The 17,804-nt window shown below is 41.3% G+C and overlaps 1 protein-coding gene across 6 annotated transcripts in view; it reads left to right on the plus strand.

The window, feature by feature from the left end:
* The first annotated feature begins 1,022 nt into the window (after window positions 1–1,022).
* ZBTB38 (zinc finger and BTB domain containing 38) overlaps window positions 1,023–17,804 on the plus strand; it is a 158,288-nt gene continuing 141,506 nt past the window's right edge. For 3 of the 6 annotated variants that reach the window (XR_005531129.1, XR_005531127.1, XR_005531128.1), the window contains exons 1-2: window positions 1,023–1,192; window positions 12,866–13,115. The gene's annotated coding sequence lies outside the window, so the exon portion shown is untranslated. Of the gene's footprint in view, window positions 1,441–12,865; window positions 13,116–17,804 lie in introns of all 6 variants that reach the window. The other 3 variants (XM_039248540.1, XM_039248539.1, XM_039248538.1) reach the window with 3 other exon arrangements.

Raw genomic sequence — 17,804 nt, forward strand, 5'->3', positions numbered from 1 at the left:
CAGAGTCATAATGGACATGGATGTAGGAGGAAAGATAAAGGCTGAGCTGTGTGTAAAGTTTCCAGAGAGAGGCCCAAAGAAATCAACATGTGTTCTTTTGGCGTAGAGGCCACACTTAGCCCAAGATAGCAGGACAACCTCAGCTCTGGGCGAGGCTCTTTGAACTGAGATGGATACATTTATCAGGGCCCTTGTCTGGAGCCTGGAGTATGTATAAGTATATGATCATGAGTAGCTATATGGCTGTGTGTATTTACACAGCAATGTGCGTACAAGGGTGGGTAGAACAGAGCTGTATGGCTCTGAGAATGAATGTCCTTTGGGTCAAAGCATGCATCTCAATAGTTTTGTGAACAGATTTACACAAAGGAGGACCCTCCAATGTTTTTTGGAGTCGAGAGATTAGCAGCAAGTATTTCATAAAGCAAGATCATCTGCATACATGCCAGCAGCCCACATCAGAAATCTGGGAATCCTTAACTCTTTCCTCCCCCTGAGCCCTTATCATCCACTCAGTCCACACTGCTACTGTCACCATTGATAATCACATCTCCCTGGATTACTCCTCAGTAATTGGAAGGCCCTTTTAAGTTCGTTGCCCTGCTCGATGGGGACTCTGAGCTCTCGAGGCCCCAGAATTTGTACGCATTGGCCCTCAAACCTGGTCCTAAGCCACACCCCCAAGGCTTTAGCTCTGACGCCTCTTCCTCCAGGCCGTGAGGCGCTGTCCCTACATCTAACATCTCGGCGATATCACAAGTCGCTGTAATTGCCTAATTGCAATTTGCAATCATAACTGACAGAGGACCCAAGTCCGTTCTAACCTGGGACCCCTCCCCGTGGTACAAGGAGCCAGAGCGACACAGGCGTACGCGACTTCCCCATGCTGCAGAACCAGCGGCCGCAAAGTGAAAACGGAAATGTGCGTGCACAAAGGGAACAGTAGGTACTACGACTCCCAGAATCCTTCTGACCAAGAATCCATTTCCCAGAAAGGCCCTCGGGGTCCCCATCCCGGAAATGCGCTCGTTTGCGAAAGCAAAAGGTGGGACCATCCTGGCCGTGGAGAAGCTTTCTGAATGGGTAGAACGGAGCGAAGTTTGTAGAGTGTTTGCCTCCAGAGGTCGTTCGTGAGTCAGACAAACCCGACTTTGAAGGGAAAGACCCGGCCACGGTCCTTCCGCGCTTCTCGGTGCTGTGTTATGGTTCCTCTGCCGGCCCTTCTCAGCTTTGCACTCCCTCTGCTTGATCTGGCTTTGCCTGCTGCCGCTGCTACAGACTCTCTGCCCACCCCCGGGCGTCTCTGAATACAGAGACTGCCTGTATGGCGAGGCAGTCCCGGGTACCCTTGTTCCCTGCATTATCCTGTCTTCCGCTGGGAGTTCTTACTGGATGCAATTCTTTTAACAACTTTTGAACATGTCTACAAAGTCTTAGTTGGTCAGTATTCCATTATATCTGCATAACAGCATTTTAAGGAATATGCAGCCCTGCTCAGCCTAGTTAGAAGGGATGCCGAGGAGAAAATATTCGTGAACTATATAAAAGATTAATAATACAAATATAAGTCAATGAGGAAAAGGCAACCCAATTGAAAAATGGACAAAGAATATGAACAGGAAATTCACAGAACCAGAAATAGTTAACCAAAAAGACACAGGTTAAGATTTCCAACAGGACTAGTAATCGAGAAAAATACACTATAAAACAGCAAGATGTTTATTTTCACAAAAAAAAATGCTATCAGATAATTAAAAGGAGCAATAGGGTTGGTGACAATGTTTCTAACATCAATTGTTCATCGAATTCGGTGGTTATGAGTGTAAATCGGTACAGTGCTTTTAGTAGGCAGTTGGACTGTGTTTATCACGATCAAAAAGCCTGCGTTCCCTTTGAGGTGGGGAGGGGCTGACGCAGAGTGGGCGGGGCTACGGGAATGACGTAGAGGGAGGGGCTGGAGGAATGGGCGTTAAGGGGAGGGGATAAAGCACTGGAATGTAAAGGGGGTTATCTGTAGGACTGGGAGTGATTAAAAGGACTGGGATTGACGGAGAGGGAAAGGGACAAAGGTTTGGGGGAACCAAGAAGCACTTGAAAAGATAGGGGGAAGTGAGAACAAATGGCAGTGGGAAGATTAACGGGGATTAGAAACAATCGAAAAATTTGAGGGGGACCGGCAGGGATTAGGAAGGTAAAATAGAAACACCTGGCTTTCAGTGAATTGACCTAGAGCCACTGGCATTACAAGACCTGCTACCATTGAGCAAGGCCCCTGTGGAGAATGAGGTTTGTTAGCAAACAGGAAATACTGACTTTCAGAGTGCTACTAACAGTACCTTGCAGAGTTCTTTTACTTCTCGTCTGGGCCGTGTTATCACATTGTAGTTTGTTTCTAAAAGCAACCTGAGATCTTTCAAGACTCCTTACTCTGCAACTTCTGGTCATGAATGGCTTATGTCTTTCCCATGTGACCCTCAGGTGTAAACTAGACATTTCAGCTGCTTCAAGTAGAAACTTACTTTGTCACTTTTAAAACTCGGAAATGCCCCCAAATCCTGGGAATGCATCAACGATGCCCTCTCTGTAATAGAGTGCAAGAAGTAGGCATACAGAGGTGCAAATCCCAAGACTCTTCCACTTCTCTCTTGGTTTGAGGCAAGGGTTCTTTTAGGAAGCAGAGGCCCTGTAGTCTCTGGCTTTCTCTGTGGTTCGTGCCGTTTTCCACACGGTGAATGACAGGACGACCTGATATCAAGTATCGGCAAAGGGAGAGGGCTGTAAAGGGCTTAATTGTGACCATAAAAATTCAGATGTTGAAGCCCTAACACTCAATACTTCAGAATGGGATTGTATTTGCAGATAGGGCTTTTCAAGAGGTATTTAAGTTAGGATGAGGCCATTTTAAGTGGGCCCTAATCCAGTCTGACTGGTCTCCTTATAAAAATAGTAAATTTGCACACAAAAAAGACACACTGGGGATTTGCATGCACAGAGAAAAGGCCAGAAGGGCAGCCATCTGCAAACCAAGTAGAGAGGCCTCATAGGACACCAGCCCTTGCTTGACATCTTGATCTTGGGCTAACATCCTCCAGAACTGTGAGAGAATTAATTTTTGTTGGTTAGACAACCTAGTCTATGATGTTGTGTTATGCCATCCCTAGAAAACTAATACAGGGGCTTTCACAGGCCTGGGGGAAAAAAAATTAACTCAGGTCTTCCGGTTAACTATTACTGGGAACTATTTGGAAGTGCTTCCTTTGAGCATGGAGAAAGTCCCTGCTGCACTCCCATACACATATTTACTTTTTGTTCAGGAAATGTGGAGTCTGCCATTACAGGGCCTGAAAAGTTCCCCAGGTGTGTTGCAGGGTCATCGGGTACAAGGGGAAAGAAAGGATTCTTGAAATGTTGTGTGGTACAACTTAGTAAGTTCATTTAAGCAGCACAGAGGCAAGACCCATTTGCAGAAAGGACTGCACTTTTTTTGCTGTATGAAGCTGGTGGTTATATACTTAGTCCTCAAGGGGAAGGGGATGTGCAGGGACTGTTGGGTCATAAATTTTTTCTTTGAATTTCTACGCATAAAACTACTTTTGTAACATTTCTCTATTGCTTCTCATTCAGTTTGGTATTAACTATGAGTGAGATGTACAGACTGTCATGAGGCCCTTAAGAATGTAGCAACCAGCACATGTTTGATCCTTACTGGAACTGTGCAGGCTGTAGATCAGCCAAAAATGAACATTTTTCTGCTTCTGTCCCTCATCATTTCTCCCCTGACCAATTTTTGGTCCTTAAATCTTTAAGGTTGTTGAAGGGTGAAGGCCTCATCTTCTGTAACTTCTTCAGGCTGACAGCAGTCATAAGAGATATCCCAGCCTATGCACCAAAATTAGTCACTGTCTGTCCCTACAAGTAACTATTATGGGAGGCTGTGGAGTTCAGAGTGGACATCAGGATGAATTTGTTTCGAGTAGTAAGGATCATGTGTCGGCTGGGTGAGGGAGTCAGGAACTACTTGCATGTAGAACAAAGCAAAAGTGACCACACATTAGGATTACTATTACAATGAAAATAAAAAGAACAATGAAAAGACCCTTTAGTGTGGATCACAGCCCGCCTCCTGACCAGGAACTTAACCAGTCATTAAGTGGCAATGTAGGTCTTTAAGAGCACCAATTTGATTATTCATATCAGTAAGTAATCTTGTTATATTTTTGTCATAATCTTGAATGTAGAACAACATTCCACTTTAATAACAGCACATGTTCCTCCTTGTGCTGCTAAGACATCTAATGCCATTCTATTTTGTAGAACTACTTTAAATATACTTGAGTTATTTCAGAGATAAATAATATAATGGTATTTTTTTTAATGTTTTATTTATTTCTAGGAGAGAGAGAGACAGCGTGAGCAGGGGAGGGTCAGAGAGAGAGGGAGTCACAGACTCTGAAACAGGCTCCAGGCTCTGAGCTGGCAGTCAGCACAGAGCCCGACGCGGGGCTCGAACCCACGAACTGTGAGATCATGACCTAAGCGAAAGTCGGATGCCTAACCGACTAAGCCACCCAGGAGCCGCAGTATTTTAAGGGTCAATTAAAGCCTTCATTGTGTATTTATCAAGGGCCTCCATGTGCCATATGGCATTTTCTAAACCTACTGATAGAAGAGAAATAGATGTCAGATGATTATACCAATGGAATGCAGATCTTGTCCATTGTTGTTTTAGATATGGAAGACTAGCTGGACTTGTGATAGTCTTAGTGCTATGGCCATACATCTAGTCATAACCTCTAGTACACCTTCCAGTCCAGCCTGGTGAAAGCCATGGCTACATATTTGTCCCACATAACTGTTGTGTTCCATTAGGCACTAGCCATCTGATGGCTGGTCATTTTGTCCAGTCAGTAGCAAACCAATCAGTTGCCTATAAAATAATGGTATGGTCACAGGCTTCTGGGGGAACCATTCCATTTAGTGAGTATATTGGGCCATGCATTGAGAGTATGGTGTTTTCAGTTCCCAGCATAAAATGACCTCTGGCTTAGTTGTCTTGTTGTGGGAATAAGCCACATACATTCATCCCATATTTGATGTCATCCTTCCTGGATGTGTCGGCAGGAAGGACTATGTAGTTGCGGAATTTGTTGTTCTGAGCCTACCTGTAGGTTGCCATATTCAGTTAAAATTTTAATAGTTTAAGGACAAGAGAAGCCATCTTATAGCCTGGAGAGTCACATGTAACATTTGCTGTAGGCCAGCCAGAAACATTCTTGCTGGTAATAGAAATATCCCTCTCTGTGCCTGTATCAAGATGATGAATCATATCAGTGATGTAGTGGTGTAAATAATGCCAATCTGTACCTTGTAAAGGAGAAACTCACCAAGGAAGGCCTGAAGTGCTTGATATGGGCAGTAAGCCACAATCCAGCATGAATACTGGTTTTGTAGCTCCACATAATGTTACACTGATTGTAGAAAAGAGTTACCACTTAGGTATGGTGTGTAGATGGCAGGTAACAGAAAAGAGACCTTCATGTTTTCTTATCTTGTTGTTGAAAAGGAATTTGAGACCTTCTGCTGGTTCGCAGGAATATGAGGGCACGTTGACCAGCTCATTGCCATCCTCTGTTGAAAGGGTATAAGTTTAATTCTAGAAATACAAATTCAAGTCGAATGACCTTCTAGTTTTACCGCAGTGGAGTGCTTAAAATGACTCTGTAAGGTCCTTTCCATCTAGGAATTAGTTCTCCTGAGTTGTTTGCCTGCCAGTCTTTTGAATAGACTAGTTCTCTGGAGTTTACTTGCAAAGAATTTTGAATTTCCTTAGGGTCTGGTTTTGGCAGTACCTTATTAGCATATTTGTTAAGAATTTTATGGATTAATCTAGCATCTAATGAAAAGCATAACATTAATTTAATCTGGCTCTGCGGATAAGTCAATGGTAAGGGTCTACCATATATTAATTCAAAAGGGCTTAACCCTATTCTTTCCTGTGGGGTGGTTCTTATTCCTAAGAGACCTATTTGTAAGAGTTATCCAGCTTTCTTATGTTTCTGTGCTCATCTTGGTGAGGTATCTTTTAAAATTATGGTTGGCCTTTTCAACTGTGGCTAGCGATTGAGAATGTCAGGCTGTATGTAAAAAATATTTAGTTTTGTGGGCTCGGGCTACCTGTAATTTGGGCTGTAAAGGATGGGGCATTGTTACTTTGAAGAGATCAGGGAGCCCAAACTAAGGACCGATTTCCCTTAATAAAGCCTTTGTTACTTCAGTAGCTTTTTCTGCCTTACATGGGAAGCCCTCCAACCATCCAGTAAACGTATCTACAAAGACTAATGAATATATCCCTTACAAGGTGGCAACTGTGTAAAATCAATTTGCCAGTCTTCCCCAGGGTACTTTTCACATCTTTGGGCAAGTGTTACAGAGAGAAGGTGGCCGTAGAGCACCTTCAAGGTTAACATGGGCACACATTGCACACGATTTACATGCCTTTTATAAAACGGCTCTTAATCCTATTCCATCAAACAAGGGTTTGGTGAAATTCCATGAAGCTTTTCCTCCCATATGAGTAGCCTGGTGCAAGCCTGGTGCTAATTTGCATTGTTTCTCCTTAAGGACAAAGATTTCTCCTTTATCGTTCTTTTTTTTTTTTTTTTTAATGTTTTATTTATTTCTGAGAGAGAGAGAGAGAGAGAGACAGCGTGAGCAGGGGAGGGTCAGAGAAAGAGGGAGATACAGAATCTGAAACAGGCTCTAGGCTCTGAGCTGGCAGTCAGCACAGAGCCCAACACGGGGCTCGAACCCACAAACTGTGAGATCATGACCTGAGTCGAAGTTGGATGCTAAACCGACTGAGCCACCCAGGCGCCCCCCTTTATCATTCTTATACCATCCTTCAGCAGTTTTAGCATATCCTTCCCCAAGTCCCTGTTGTTTCCTCCCATAGTATAAGTGGGAACCACAGTGCTTAAGAGATTAGAGACTGGTGTAAGACTCAGAACTAGTTTAGTTCAAGCTGCCACTTTGGCTGCCCAATCATCTAAATTATTTTCTTTAGACTCTAGCTTTGTTCCCTTTGGATTCCTCCAAGATGCTTTACAGAACCTTCTTTAGGGAGATGAACTGCCTCAAACAGAGTTACAGTTTCAAGTCCATATTTAATAGGGGACTTAGGCTAATTAATAATCTGTTTTACTTCCAGATGGCACCATATGCATGAAGTGCAAGGAGGGCATATTTTGAATCTGTATATATAGACTCTTAGGCCTTTTTTAAAAATGTTTATTTATTTTTGAGAGTGTGCACATGAGTGGGGAGGGCAGAGAGAAAGACAGACAGAATCCCAAGCAGACTCTGTGCTGACAGCAGTGAGCATGATGTGGGGTTCAAACGCATGAACTGAGATCCTGACCAAGCCAAGACCAAGAGTCAGATGTTTAACCTACTGAGCCACCCAAGCACCCTGACTCTCAGGCCTTTAGCTAACTGAAGAGCTTGTGTGAGAACTATCAGTTCTGCCTTTTGAGCTGAAGCATTGGTTGGTAATGGGTTGGCTTTAGTAGTTTTCATGAAACTAACAATTACATACCCAGATTTAGTTTGTCTTTCTTATATAAAACTTCTGTTGTCTATAAACCAACTATCTGTGGCTTGCTCTTTTAGATCCAGATGTGACTGGAATAGACTAATTCTATTACTTCTTTACAGTCATGTTCAGACACAATAGTAGCATGATCTTGTCCAGGCATGAGGGATGCTGGGTTTAGGGTTTGGCAGGTTTTGAGAACAGTATCGTGGGAGTCTAAAGTATAACGTGATCTTTAGTTATCCCCCTGTCATTCACTGAAGTTTTAATTTCTAAAACTCCTTGAACCTGACAAGAAGCCATCACTGTTAATGGCTGTCTCATTGAAAGTTTAGCTGCTGCTTCTATGAGCTGTGCAGTAGCTGCTATTGCTCAGAGACATGTTGGCCATCCTTGGGCTGTACTCTCAATGGTTTGGAAAATCATCCTATAGGTCTCATTTCATGCCGTAGTTTTTGTGTTAGTACTCCTAGGGCTTGGCCCTGCTTTTCAGCAATGAATAGGGTAAATGGCTTTTCTAAGTTTGGTAGAGCCAGAGCCTGGCCAAAGATAGGTTAGTTTTTAGTTGTTGAAAGGCCTCCTGTTGTTCTTTGTCCCATTTTAAAGGCTCTTATTTGGCCCCCTAGTGGCCTTATATTGAGGTTTAGTAAAGACTTAAAACTCTGGAATCCATGGGTGGCAAAATCCAGCCATTCCTAAAAATGTTTGGAGTTGCTTTTTGTGGCAGGAGGTCCCAATTCTATTATAGCTCTTTTTCTTTCAATTTACAGGGAATGCTCTCCAGGTGTTAATTCATATCCTAAGTATTGTAACTTCTGTTTAGAAATTTCAGCCTTTTAGATGATACTCAGTATCCTCTCTCTCCGAGAAGGTTTAGTACACAATAAAATTATAGACTAAGGCCCCTTTTGTGGGGCTACATATTAAAATTTCATCAACATGTTGTGATATTGTTCCTTGAGGCAATGTAAGATACCTAAGTTCTCTACTGAGTGCCTTGCCAAACAACTGGGGACTATCTCTAAATCCCTGTGGAAGGACCGTCCATGTAAAAGGACCGTCCATGTAAAAGGATCGTCCATGTAAGCCGCCATGCTTGTTCTCCTGATGGAGTTCATTGAAAGGCAAATAGAATCTGGGCCTCTTCACTTAAGGGGATACAAAAGAACGCATCCTTTAAATAAAGTACTATAAACCATTTTTTATTGCCCAGGATTTGAGTCAATATAGCAGAAGGTTTTGGTACTATAGGGTGAATGGGGACTCTACCACTTCATTTGACGCGGGGCTCAAACCCACGAACTGTGAGATCATGACCTGAGCCGAAGTTGGACGCTTAACCGACTGAGCCACCCAGGTGCCCCTCCAAAGGTTTATGTGGAGGGAGAATTACTAAGGGACCCAGAGTTCCCTTGCAGGCTTATTTTCACTTTTTCTTCTGCTCATTGATTTTCTTGTTTGTCTGACTGAGTTGGTTTCTTTGATTAGGGTGGTCTATTTAAACAATCATTGTCTGAAATATATAAAGGTGGTAAGCCTGGAATCTTGCCAGACACATCGTACAATCTCTCTTAGATTAAGATCCTGACTCAATGCTATAAAGACGTGGATGTAGGGCATTTTGGTTCATTTTTCCTTTTGCCTGCAAAAAAAAAAAAAACGGCAAATTGATAAATAGTATTGAAGCTTAAGGGCCTGTTAATAAGCCATTTTTTGTCACCATCCAAAGACTACTGAAGCCAGACATTATTACAGAAAAAAGATGAAGCACTTCTTTAAATCCTGTTGTGCATATTGATTCCAATGTGCTACGAGATGGCCCAAAGGGGAATCTTTTGGGACTGAGGAAGCTGATTCCATAGTTAATGCCTACAAAATGAGGAGACTGCATTAACTAAAACCATTGCCAAAATCCCCCTCTACTTCCAAATGGCATCCCACCAGGAATATTGCTGAAGGTATCTGGGGTTCAGAGTGATGGTAGGCGTCCCTCATTTCTAACCCTCTGACAACTTTGTACTACCTGAGAAGGGGTGTCAATCTCCCTTCACTTTCCAGTTGCATTTTAGACTACAGTAAGTGCTAGTGAATGGACTGAGATGCTGCAGAGCCTGGGGATGTCTCTTTCCATTTTGAAGGAGTCAATATATTTGCCAATCAATAATAATTCCCTTTGTAAGCCTCTAGGTCTAGTATTAATGGATGGGGTTTTTGTATTGTATTAAGCATTATATATCTAAGCTGGAAGTATTTTCAATCTGAGAGCAGGACTGAGAATGCCAAATAGCCCTTGAGTAAGAGGCAAATGAGAGACATGAAAAAAATAGAAAGTATGGAGCTCCTATCTAATCCAGGCAACTTTCTCGGGAGTTTTGTCTACAATCCAGCGCCAAGGAAGTGGTCCCCCATTGTGTAGCTCTGACTGGTCCCTTTTGAGAAGCACATGGTCAGACATATCTTGGATTTTATACTAATCAAGGGATCACCCTGGGTTATTTAGGTAGAAACCTTACATAGGAGTCTTGAGATTTGCGCCCGTCATAACAACTTATGTGGTTGTCCTAAACCTGACAATAACATATGCATTAAAATGACAGGAAAAATAAGAAGAATCTGATTTCTGAGCCCAAAACCATTATGGCCAAAGTAATAATGTCTAGCTGGGTGACAGGAGTCCATCCCTTTCCATAGTGTGGTCACGGGCAAGAGTTCTCTCCTGAGCACTAGGGCAAGACACATTCCCAAGGGTCATACTATTCAGGACATTTCCAGAAAAGAACAAGTAAGAAGTAGAGGTTGGAGAAATAAGAGATTTACCAAATTGTGCAGAAGCTCTTGGATTCATTCCATAATCACTGTACAGGCTACCAAAAATGTTATGGGGTTGTTGATTGCAATGGCCAAGGAAGAATTCTTGAGATGTTGTATGGTGTTTAAGTAGGACAGAGGCAGGACCCATGGGCAGCTGGTGGTTATATGCTTAGTGCTCAAGGGGGAGGAGAAGTGCAGGGAGTATTAGATCATAAATGTTTTCTTTGAATTTCTACTCATAAAGCTACTTTCATAGGACTTCTCTGGTGCTTATCATTCAGTTGGGTATTAACTATCAGTGAGATATACAGGCAGTCATGAGACCCCTTAAGAATGTAGCAACCAGCACATATTTGACCCTTATTGGAACTATACAGTCTATAGGTCGCTTTCTGGGCTAAAGGTTTTTCTGTTTCTGTCCCTCATCAGGCGAAGCTAGTTACCAATGGTAAATTGGTAAGGAAAAGTAGGAATGTCTGGCCAGTCAGGCTGTATCTCTGTTAGCATGTCTTCTAACTGCTCATAGATGTAGTTCTCAGCTTTGTAGATTCAAAAACTTTTTCAGTTCAGGTCCAAGTAAATGATATCTATACTGGCTCTAAAAATCAACTGAAATTTTAGCTTAATAATGAGAACTATATTTTCAAAAAACAAACAAACAAACAACCCCAGAAATATTCGTGGTAGATTAGTCCTAAACAATCTTTTCCTATGAAGAAGAGCTAAATTGGGAAGGGGAGTGGAAAGAAGAAGAGCTAAGTGGAGACAAAAAATTCTTACCTGAAATGACCCTTGTTCTTCAGAACTCAACTGAAAGGTCACTTCCTTGGGAGAGTTTTCCTTGACCTTCCTAGGAATCATTAGAGCCCCTGCTCTGAAGTCCTAAGGAAACTTGTATTAGAAAATCCAACTTGTGGTATTTTTAATTAGTTGTTTATTAGCCTGCATTTCCCATTAGACGATGAGCTCCAAGAAGAAAAAGATTGTGTCTTATCATTGATTTATCTTCAGTAGTATTTGCTCTACAGTATGTGCACAGAAAAACAAACAAGCAAAAAAAAAAAAAACCTAGGGAATGAATTGATTAATTAAATTATGCTATCCCGTGTTTCTCCTATGGGATCTGCCTTCCAAATGAACCATGAGACCAGTCAGTCATCTCCCCATCTGCACAGTTTTGGAGACACAATGATAAAACCTTCCTCCTTGGCTTTTCCTTTTCTAGCCTTTTTAAGGATAGTCACCCTTCTATACCCTTCTGTTTCATTTGATTTTACAAATGGTCTCTTTCCTGGTTTTATTTACAATGAAACCCTTTATTCTTACCACTAAACTATCTCCAAACCACAACATAGGATGAATAACTTCTGGGAAAGTCTTCTAGAACCAACATGTCCTCTTGTGGACTACATCCCTTGATTTGGTCTCCAGACGTTTAACCCATCTCACTTTTGGGTTTACTCACCTCTGTCCACTGACTGTTCTCCCTAGGCACTTCGACTCCATACTCCCAATTCTTCATGGCTAAACTAGGGATTTGAGTGACAACATTGATAGATGATTGGGTAGTAGTAGATAGTACATTGATGAGTATCAATTAAACAGAGGACATGAGATAAATATTGAGTCTTTGAATTCCAGGAACTTGAATTCAATCTTTAGAGGTCAAAAACAACAAATAAATCAGAAATTTAAGAAGCTGATTCTTAGCCAAGTGCAGAACATCCAAGGGTCTTGTGTTTCCTAGTAGAGCGGGACTAGAGGTCTGAATATGGATGGGCCTGAGCCTAAAGATGTGGATGGTGATACAGTCTTGTTAAGCTAAGAGAATGAAAAGAGGGGGAGATAACCTCAGATTAGAGAAAGGTTAAGGTAATAGGTGACAGCTTTTTCCACTGGAAGGTTCTTGGGGACCCAGTATTCCAGAGAAACTAGCCAAAGTCAGCCGACTCAAGTTTTAACATTGCCTTTTATTTATATAATCCCTACCTAAATTCCAGTTTGTTGTTCAGCATACCTCCTGCATGCTGCTGAGTATTAAGGTCCATGAAGGCATGCACACTGCTATATCCTCAGTACGATCCCTAAACAATGGCACTCAACAAGTATTTTCTGAATGGGTCAATAGATGTATTTACAGGTAGATGGATATATGTATAAATCTGTATTGGTCCACTATGCAGTGCCTGCTGCTACTTCCCACAGCAGTTTGTGACTCTGTGATGGGTCCATTTCTCCATCCACCTGCCCCCTTATAGGCCTAAAGGCCCTTAGTCCTTTGGCTCAAATGCCCTAGCTTTGGAGACTAGCTACTTATTAACTAAACCGTTGCACCACTTGTTCTTATAGCCTTAAATTAATTTGGGTTAATTCTTAACTGTTTCCTTTCTGTACATGTGTCATTTAATGGGTTGCCTTTATCTGATTTTCCCCAATTTCCTGTGCATTTGTGGTTTCCTACAGGAGCTCTCTACCAGAAGCCTCAGGCAGCCACACCAAATGAGTGTGGGCATCTAAGTTTTCTAGGAGGACGGAGGACTCTCCAGCTACACTGGGCCTTATCCAACTGGTGTCCATCCCAACATCCCCACCCAAGGCTGTTTGTGCTAGAGGAGGAAGAGTGCCCACTCCAGAGCCAGTTCTGGGGGAAAAGAAGGAATGTTGATATAGCCAGAGCCCACAAAGAAGAAAGATTACTCTGCAGCAGCTGAAGGTGGGTAACATGCTTTTTCTCCAGTTCAGTGAGAATGGTCCATGGTTGTTGCATTAATGTGGTTTTTTTTTTTTCCCAAGTGGTCTTTGGAATAAACAGGAAGGAAAGATTTTAAATCTATAGAATAAGCTTCATGGGGAACCAAGAGTTTATCCACCATTGACTAGCAACATCTAGCACAGTGCCTGACATGTTCAATATGTATTCGATGCAGGAAGAAAAGAACAGAAGGAGGGAAGGAGAGAAAGAGAGAGAAGAAGAGATAGGAGAATGGGCACAACTGGAAAGAATGTTCACGTATTTTTCAGAAATAATGTGATGATAGCATAGTTGTGTTTTCAAAGTTAATTAAGTGCATGATCACTGATATCTACAATCAACAAAACAAATTAAGTTGCTTTGCAAAAGGAAGGGTGTATATATAAAGATAAAGTATTAGTATAAACCAGAATACCAACAAAGCTACTCTGGAGTTTATGCATAAAGATAACATCAGTGATTATAGTTTAAGGTAAATTCAAAACTCTAATGCAACAGCCATTTGTTCTATCTATACCAATTCTCAAAACAAATTAAAACCAACAAGAACTTTATTTATGAATAAATGTAAGCTGATCATGAAGTGATATAATTGCAACTGGTTAGTTTGGTATTTAGAAAAGGTCAACTAATCAGAAACGGCGCACTGAGGAAATTTACAAATATCTAAGCTTCCTGCCGTTGAGAGGGATTAACCACGCAGTAATTCAGCAACCGCTCAAAAGCATTTAATTATATGTCAAAGAAAAATATCTCAGTGCAGGGGGAAAAAAGATTAAGGAAATTAGCATTTTTAAAAAAGTATCAATCTTTCATTTATTGAGAGCATACTGGCTACGCAGTTCAAGTCCAGCAAGCCGACTCTAGGTGACACATACCTTGCAAAAGAACACACCAGCATGGTGGAGCTAGAGTAGAATAATTAAGACATATAACTTTTATAAAATCAAGATCTCATAACTAAGAGATTGTTTCTTCAGCAAGTCAAACAGCAACATATATCAAGGTTCTCAATGTTAGAAAAATCCCCAATAATTTTATATTATTTTAATTTGGGGGAAAATAAAATATAACCTAGGAGAAAATCCAAAAACACCTCTAAAACAAATTCAGAGAAACTTTCTTTGGACCAGGTTTGCAAAGATTGCGTTAGTATGAGGTGTCTGATTTGGTTTGAAAGTTTTGTCACAGTGATTTAGACCATCATGATCAGCACGATTGTATTATAAAAGAAAACTGTACTGTGACTAGCGGAAACAAGAAACAAACAAACAAACAAAATCCCCCCAAAACCCCACAGATCTTATTGCTGTGAGTTGTTCCCAAAGTTATAATAATATGATTCCAGTTTTACATGTGCAATAAATTCCACCTTTGAAACTGATTATTTCAAGAGTTGAGTAAGTCCCAAACTTTAGCCAGTGATAATTTTTGCCTTACCTTTTACAAGTTGTACTGCCACTGATATGTTTTTTCTTTAAATCAAATTCATGTTTTTAAATTTTTTTTTTAGTGTTTATTTATTTTTGAGAGACAGAGCATGAGAAGGAGAGGGGCAGAGAGAAGGAGACACAGAATCTGAAGCAGCTTCCAGGCTCCACGCTGTCAGCACAGAGCCTGATGCGGGGCTTGAACTCACGAACTGTGAGATCATGACCTGAGCTAAAGTCAGAAGTTTAACCATCTGAGCTACCCAGGTGCCCCTCAAATTCATTTTTTAAAAGTAATCTCTATACTCAATGTGGGGCTTGAACTCACAGTTCCAAGACTGAGAGTCACACACTTTACTAACTGAACCACCCAGGCACCTCAAGTCAAATTAGTTTTTTAACTTAACTATATTTAAAGGGAAACTTAGTGGAATTTACCACCTAAAATCATCTCAGGCATTCTTTGGAAAATACTTCCATCATGTGATGAGGAGGAGGAGGAGGAGGAGGAGGATAATAATAAATTAAAGACTGTTTCCAAACTAATTCTATGAAATGGAGACATTTTGGTAGAGAAGAAATCAGAATCCTTGGAGCTCATGGGAAAATGTTAGGGGAAATCATATGCTCAGATTACAGTTTGTTCTTTGAGGCTTTATATAAGAAGCAAGTTAATATTTACATGGCATTGAACTTCAAAGTCCAGGCAATAATGAGGAAAAGGGAGTGAGAGAAAAACAGTTTGTGTCACTTCCTTGCTCCTCCTTATCCTGTGGTGAGGCCCCAAGGGGGCAGCAGGACACAGCCAGGAGGGAACCAAAACAGTGGGGTTGGGTCTTACCAGAGTTCAGTATCTTTTGTTTAAGTTATAAAAATTTATTATGCTAAGATACAAGTGCTATGTTTCCCAACTCACATGGTGATTATTCTTGGTGGAGTTTCATTATGTCTTTAAATGATAATCTTTCCTTGGTGTGAAATTCTTTCCCTTACTTTTTTGTAGGGATGCGTTCTCTGATCACGTTGTGTGTCTTTGCCATGATACTCTTGGTCTATAGAAGAGGGTGCTGTTATTGTAACAGAGTAGGACATTATTTATGTGTACAATACAATGAACATCATCAGCCTTTTCAAGTACTTCCTTTCTGAATCTTCCCTTTTGCTGGGGTTTTTCACTTATTCCTGACTTTTAAGTTAGACCAGCCTCATATATAATACCAGCAGGGTGGACAAGGGATGGGTCCATATAAGATATCGTTCTGGGTTTGCTTCAAAGGGGATCATCATACCTGAGGCAGCAGTAAACCAGGGAGCCACTACTTGCATTTTAAAATTTGGCCATGTGATATATTGACATTGCATGTATTTAGATACATTTAGAAATGTTAAGTCTCATAAAAGATCCTTTAAAGTCAGGCTCCGTTGTTTGACAGTTCTATGTGTTCTTAAAAGAGTATCTGAAAGACAGAAAAGGGAACAGGAGAGAAATTTCCTTCAAATGAAAAGACAGAGTAAGAATTTTTAAATTCTTAACTGCCTGTTCCTTCAAGGATGGGGGCCACAATTCTCCATTCCTTAAGTGTGGGATATACACATTGACTTCCTTTGAAAGAGTACAGTCTGGAAGAGAGGCGAGGAGTAACTTTACAGAGGAGAAAAACCTGACAAACATGACTTTAACCTGGTAAGCAAGTCACTGTCAACAGCGCTAGCTCATGTCAAGTATGCTCCTTGATATAATATGAATGAAAATAGCACTTTACCTCTATGGTTTTCTCCCCCCAAACCTATGACTCCAGTTTAATCATGAAAAAAGCATCAGACAAACCCAAATTGAAGGAAATGCTATAAATAATTGATGAGTATTCTTCAAAACTGTCAATGTCCTCAAAAACGAGAAAAGTAAAAGAAGCTCTCGCAGCCCAGGGGAGCCTAAGGAGACATCACAACTAAGTGTAGTATGTGAGCCTGGATGCTGTCCTGGAACAGCAACCAGAAAAGGACATTACTTTAAATCCAAGGCACTTTAGTTAAAAATGGTGTAACAGTATTGATTCACTGGTTATGACAAGCATACCTTATTAATGTAAGGCATTATCAATAGAGAAGACTTGGGTATATGAGAATTCTCTCTACTATCTTCTCAACTTTCCACTAAACCTAAAACTAAAAGTAAAAGTTTCTTTAAAAAAAAAAAAAAAAGCTAACCTCCAGAGAAACCACTCTTTGGAAAACTACTGAGTCTTCATGACTTTCAATAGCCTAGGGAAAGCTTCTGGGGGTTCTTACCCTAAGATTAATGGGGACAGATTCTTGTTGTACAGTCTAGTGCTTAAAGGTACTTCAAGAGGGAGATCCAGTAGGAAAGGCAGGGATAAATAATTTAAGATATTCATTCATTCATTCATTCATTCACCCATACCCCTGCACTGAACTAGTGACTCTCTAAACCCCTTGGTTCAGCTCTTCCTGGTCTCCTTCATGGACTTCTTTGTGTCTGTCTGTCCTTAAAGGTGGTGTTTCTCTTACACATTCATGTACCTATTGTCCTACATTTCTCCATCCTTGGCTTTATATACCACTTACTTGCCAATAATTCTCTGACATATAAATAGACCCACCTGTCCAAAGAGGTCCCCACTTAGATGTCCCACATGCACAACATGCAGCAGTACCTAGTGCTCCTGGAAACTTGCTGAACCCATTGCTCTTCTTTTAATCCTTCTCTCTTTTTTAAAAATTTTTAATATTTATTTATTTTTGAGAGAGAGAAACAGAGCCAGAGAGAGACAGAGCATGAGCCTGGGAGGGGCAGAGAGGGAGACAGAATCCAACGCAGGCTTTAGTCTCTGAGCTTATCAGCACAGAGCCCGACGTGGGGCTCAAACTCACTAACTGTGAGATCATGACCTGAACTGAAGTCGGACACTTAACTGAGTCACCCAGGCACCCCTCTTTTTTTTCTTAAAAAATTTTTATGTTTATTTATTATTGAGACAAACAGAGCATGAGTGGGGGAGGGGCAGAGAGAGAGGGAGATACAGAATCTAAAGCCTGCTCCAGGCTCTGAGCCATCAGCACAGAGCCTGATGCGGGGCTTGAACCCACAAACTGTGAGATTTTGACCTGAGCCAAAGTCGGACACTTAACCGACTAAGCCACCCAGGTGCCCCCAGGTACCCCTCTTTTAATCCTCTTTGTGAATGGTGCCACCACCCAT

Source organism: Hyaena hyaena, unplaced genomic scaffold (genome assembly GCF_003009895.1).
Source record: "Hyaena hyaena isolate Hyena2069 unplaced genomic scaffold, ASM300989v1 scaffold_311, whole genome shotgun sequence".
Lineage (NCBI taxonomy): Eukaryota > Metazoa > Chordata > Mammalia > Carnivora > Hyaenidae > Hyaena > Hyaena hyaena.